Source organism: Crocodylus porosus, unplaced genomic scaffold (assembly GCF_001723895.1).
Source record: "Crocodylus porosus isolate Cpor-Errol unplaced genomic scaffold, CroPor_comp1, whole genome shotgun sequence".
Taxonomy (NCBI): Eukaryota; Metazoa; Chordata; order Crocodylia; family Crocodylidae; genus Crocodylus; species Crocodylus porosus.
The window spans coordinates 20,153,712-20,160,064 of NW_017728951.1; positions in this window are offsets into that span (position 1 = coordinate 20,153,712).

Sequence of the window (6,353 nt, forward strand, 5' to 3'; positions counted from 1 at the left end):
GGGGGGGGGGGGGCCTTCTCCCTTTCCACAGGGGCTAGGTAAAAGGAGAAGATAGATATTGGTCAACAGTAATAGACAGAGGAGATGAATGGAAAGGAAAGAAACATGGCAAAAAGGTGAGAAACAGAAGACTCAAACAAGGAAGAAAAGTGGAGTGGAAGAAGGGATATAGGCAGAGGAAGCACCATGGAAATGTCCATGAGGAAATTAATAATTTTGGATGGTATGCAGCAAACAAGTGGGTCAGGTACAGTGAGTACTAGCCAAAAGGAAGTAAAAATGTATACGGTGTAGGGGCTCACCATGACTTGGAAAAATGTTGGCAGTTAGGGGGACTGAGCTGCTTTGACTCAGATGGGCTGCACTAACCTATCCCTGCACTAACCCTGTATGCAATTATATCTTTGTCGTAGGTTCTCAGCAACATGTTTGCCCAATGCGGGGCATATGTTTTATAGGTGTGCTCAGTGTTGACTGCATTTAATCAACTTCACAGTTGGTTTCCATTGCTGAGCACATGCTGCTTTTGACAGCAATTTAATGCTAGACAAAGTACTTAGTGAGATTTCCCTGTACACAATTATAAGATGAGGGGCTTCTGCCCGCATGCCAAATGTGTGTGTGTGGGGGGGGGGGGAACGACACAACACTTTGTATTCATGTAAATACAGTGTTTTTTTTCAGAATCTGTACTTAATGCTTTTGTATTAAAACTCTTGACTCTTTGTAACAGTTCATTTACATTATCATAAGCTGGAACCAACAAGAGCCTAAAGCAGTCGTTCTCAACCTTCTTTGAATTAGGACCCATTTGTAAGCATCGATGGCCAGTCCCGACCCAGTACATAATTTAAGTAGAAATTAAATTACCGGTGTCCCAACTCCTAACCTGCTGCCCCCACCCTCAGCCCCACAGTTTATTGGGGGGAAGACTGCCAGCCTACAACAGTCAGAGAAAACTTACCACTTCCCACATTTTTCTCCTTTAAAGGAGAATCCATTTTTAAGGTTTGCTGATCCATTTCTAAAGTTTGTTCGCAACCCTTTCGTACAGTCTTGCAACCCATTTTTGGGTCACAACCCACAGTTTGAGAAATGCTGGTCTTAAAGCAGGTCACAGACTTGTACCTCAAGACAGAGTAAACAAGAGAAAGAGGAACAGAGCACTTTCACTGGCTTGCCCGCAAGGACGCATTCAAATGCAATCTAACACTGTACTGAACGTAGTCATCAAACCCCCATTCTTATTCATCCGACTGAAGAGTAACTCACCACAAAACATTTTAGGACAGCAAAGCTTAACTTTGGAAAATGGTTAGAAAGTTACTCTCAAATAAAAAAGTTTCACTTCTTAAATGTGGAAGAAAAGTATCAGTATATACACATCATTTCTTCTAATGGCCAAATACTATATTAATGCTATAAAAGTCCATATTGAGAGAATATGGAAGATGCAGGGTAAAGCACTCAAAAGTCAGGAAGTGACACAATTAAGACTGCATGCATCTCCTTATGTATACACGGATACTATGGCACAGTTTTCAATTAAATGTTCACATACTAGTTCCGAAGCCATTTATCATACACATTTTTTCCACATGCCTAAACACACGTGGCAACCTATAGATTCATAGATGTTAGGGTCGGAAGGGACCTCCGTAGATCATCGAGTCCGACCCCCTGCATAGACAGGAAAGAGTGCTGGGTTCAGATGACCCCAGCCAGATGCTCATCCTATAATTAACCTGAGCTTTTTAAATTCATTCCATTTTCTGGATGGGAGTTTTATATAGTATTTTAATAAGTTAAGGATAAATCTTTCAAATACTTCTTGCTGAGCATAACCCTTTTATCACAAATAGCTCCATACTGAATAGCTGCAAAGGGTTTGTGAAGTCAGCACCAATGTTGTATTATTTCAAAACCAGCAGCACAGCCTACATTGCAGCTGCAAAGGGTTTGAAGCACTTAAGGTAACTTAGGTTACAGACACACACACACACACCATATACATATGCCACCCTCATTTTGTTATCCATAGCATGCCACTTACCTAGCTTAGGAACCTACATTTCCCTCCAGTGTTCAGCAGCTCAGATGCTATGGAGACACAGGGCCAGCTGGGAAAGCTTGGGGAAATCCAAAACTTCAAAATTAAGAACAGATTTGCATGAAATACTCCACTGAGTGCATAAAGTTTTCCATATGTATCAGTGGGAGCTTTGTACCACCATAAACTCTATAACAGTATTAATTTTTTTCAATACTGGGGGAAGAGGGGAGGAACTTTAATTATAGAGTGCATGAAGTTTTCCATGAGAAACCACTAGCAATTTCAGCAAGCTTCTTAACCACAGTCCCCCACCTTATCCCCCTGCTCCTGGGCAGCTCCTAAGCAGAACGCAGAACCTCTCCTCCAAGCTTTTCAAAGTCTTTGCACCATTATTCAAAAAGCAGCACGCACATACAGCAGCAAGTTAGCCTGACACGCTGCAGCACTCCATACCTGTACATTATGCATTAGGCAAGAAAACCACAGTTTAAAGTACAATATTACGTGTCCATCCTATTTTCAGGACACATCTCTGAAGTCTAAACCAAACTTAGATATGAATGCTCAAAATGCTCTTCCACAATAATAGTTCCCCTGATAACTGTTCGGGCTTTAAAACTGACAACAATGGTTGCTTTTTTGTTTTGTTATTAATTATGCTAATAGAAAAGGCTTTCCTTCTCCCCTCCACCCTCCCATTTCTCTAGAAGTGGAACTATTTTTGTTTAACTTTTATCTCATAGGTAATTGCTTCTGAAACCTTAATTTGCGGAAAATTTAAACTAGATAAGCTTTCAGAGGAGTATGGGGGGGGGGGGGGGAAAAAAAAATCAGGGATTTGCAATGGTAACAAACAATCTTAATTACAAGGCCACTGATGGAATATTACATTGACTTTGTTCACCTTTTCCACAAAACTTAGTTGTGAACTCAGGGCTCTTGCTTTGAGAAGTGTGCCTACACTTCCAGAAATAAACAAGAACTACCCTTTGTTCTCAACTTTCTCTCCTGAATTGTTAAATATCGTGCAACTTGCTGACGACCTGATCTTTCATGTGGACAATCCAGCCTCATGAAAATCCTAATGGTTTTTATTACCATCTTTTAGTTCTCTTTTCTTGTAGTAATTATAGATGCCCAGTCTCCAATTGCTATGCTAGAAACATGTGCAGCCTGGAGAACTCTTGCTCCCAGAAACTGCATATGTAATTATTAAATGCCATGTCAGCTTTTTAAAATATCATATATTTAATCTTAGCTAATCATGCTAAATGAGTCATGTCAACAGGTTCACAGAACTGTAAATAGTAGTGATGGTTTTTAGAGGGCAGACTTCATCCCACTGTATTTGAAATCCAAGTATTTCTAGTGACTGGAGCAAAAGGTGCCTGAAAACATGACGTATGGCCTAAAAGGGCTCTTCTAGTCCTATCTTTCCAGCACCATTCAAGCAAGGCTCTTTTTAGTATCAAGTTTCCTATATCATTCTGAAATAATTCTGGCACATGAGGGCATTGGCTTAGATCAGAAAGTTTAATCACTACACAAAAGGAAGAAAGTTCAAAATAAAAATGTTACCTCTCTATTACCATACCCTTTAACAAGGTATTAATAAGGTATTGAAGTGGGACTCAGGTGAACCAGAAATGTGGGTAGAGATGGACATTGACTGAAACTTGTTCAGAAAAAGCATTGCATGGTTACTAACACTTATTTCAGGAATCATGCATTAAACAACTTGCTAAGGCCACCATACTGACATCTTAGCCTTTACATCAAGGTAATGTGTGCTGACTTTAAACAGCAAATAAGAGCTCTGCAAACTCCACACAACTTCCTTTCTCCAACAGATCCACTTCAGCATCCTGATATATAAAAGCTTTAATGTCCAATGGTCCAACTACAGTCAAACACCGCAGCTTCTTCTCTGACACAGCTGCAACAACCCAGCACAAGACAGCAAGCATTATCCCACGTACAAGCTTTGGCACAATACACTCGATCGTGGCCTAATGCTTTAAAAACAGGGATGAAAAAAGAACCCAACTTTCACCATCTTCCAGTCACAACACAAGACTTTATACATACCACCTCTGGGGCGGAGAGGGGGGCAGTGGGTGTAGAAATGATCCAGCTTAATCTACGAGGAATAAAACCCCCAAAAAGAGATCGGCTGAAGAGCAGAATCTCAATGTGGACAGCCCCAAGTAACTTCTGTAACTCGTGCATAAATATGAGCAACACATATTTTAGATCAGTTGGAAAAGGAAGATTAGCACCAATAGGGCTTCTTCAGTTTTACACCTACATAGGAAGATTTCTATGACTAGCACTTGGCTGAGATGTAAAGAATTTATATTTTAAAATGCACCGGGCATCCTATTCTGACTTATTTGGAAGTATTTAGAAAGCCAATGATTTTTTTAATAAATATTTGCTCATATTCTAAAAAGAGATCCGCCCTTTCTCTAGTTCTCCATTCTTTCCCTTAGCTTAAAAATAGTATTTTTGCCTGACCATTTTCCGTGATTTGATTTTTGGTAGTGGCCTACGCTGGCCGCGAAAGGGCAGAGCCGTCCCTAGGGTACAGCAAATTGGGGCGACTGCCCCAGGCCCCTGTGCTTTCGGGGGAGGGGGCACAGATCCGGGCAGGATGGCCACGGCCCCTCCTGTGGGGCCCACCTAGAGCTGGCAGCTCAGCCCCACACCACAGAAGCAGCACAGAAACACCGCCCCCCCCCCTTTGTGGGGGTACCACGGCCCCACACAGTGTTAAGAGCCGTGCCAGCAAAACCCTACTGGCATAGACACAACTTACAGGTGACCTGCTACTGCTGCTGCAATAGTTTGGGGGTGGGGTTCGTGGAGAGACACTGGGGAGCAGTGTTCATTTCTCAGCAAAGAAATGCTGGATAAAAAAACCCACCTGTACCATACAAACTACTAGAGACCATCACAACAGCACTACTTTCAGCAGATACTAAGCAAATGAAAACAGATCAAATTTCCACTGAAGAGGCCTAAACGAGATTAAAGAATGGCCGCATTTCCTTCCATTCAGAAGCCCCTCGGTGGCAGGCCCAATGATTAGAGCAAAGAGGCCAACAGGGAACAGGTAGCCTACGCTGCTGCACCATCCCTTAGCAAACTCAAGACATTTTCACAGCAACGTTAGCATCGACAGGAAAGACAAGTCACGGCACACAGAACGTGGGGTCAGCAGCTATGCAGATTTCTTTACAGGTCTACACATTCACACAGCCCCTGCGTGCTCCCATGAGAATATTAGCTGACGGCTAAATTTCACACTTCCACTTTATTTTAAATACAAAACAGGCCTGACTTCTAGATATCCACAAAGTGGAACAGTCTGGTTAAATGCTGACTAAGAGCTCAGTGGATGCCCAAAGCTAAAGGTGGTTACTTTTTAGCTCAAATTATGAAGGTAATTCTTAGGGCATGTATGATTTATCACCAAGAGCCTTTCTGGACTAGTGATTGTATTGGATTTCACATCTATTCTACATATATGACTGCAAAAAAACCCTCAGAAGTGTAACAGAGCACTCATGTGAAATTTAGCAGCATAGATCAAGTATATTACTCCGAGTAAAAAAAATCCGACCATAAATTAATAAAACCAGTGAGCATTACTATGGTTTTAACTATAAGCCTGTTTCTAAGACTGGGTCACATATACTAACAATTTTAGAAAAATGCAATGAAAACAGGAATGATAAACCAAGTAACTTCACAAGAACAAGATGTCTTGGGGGGGGGAATCAATGATGCCTTCCAAGCAGATACTTCAAAGTCTGTTAGGAGGAGGCATCGGGTTTTTTTAAAACAAAACAAATGTCCTCAATGACATTTTTCACTGGCATTAGATAAAAGTAGATTCGTTATCTTCTTGCCATAAACCCACTGGACACTATAAATTCTTTAGAATGTTTCCAAAGTTCTTCTACTGCTTAAAAAAGGGGGAGAGAGAGAGAGAGAGAGAGAGAGGAGGAGAATCAGGCCCAGAAGAGACCTCAGAAGATCATTGGGTCCGCCAGCCCGCCCCCCCACCCTCCCTTATCAATGTTATTAGAGTCCCGTTGTCCGTGTAAGCTTTTAAGCAATTCAGAACAAGAATCATCTGATCTGTTCAGACATGTTTATTTGCTAAAAAGGAAAAATTAGTACAAAGGTAAGGATGGCAAAGAAAAATTAAACCTTTATTGTACATCAGCACATTTTAAACAGTCATCAGCTGGACAATAGGTATGTTTGACTGATATTATCCAATCAGAGAGGA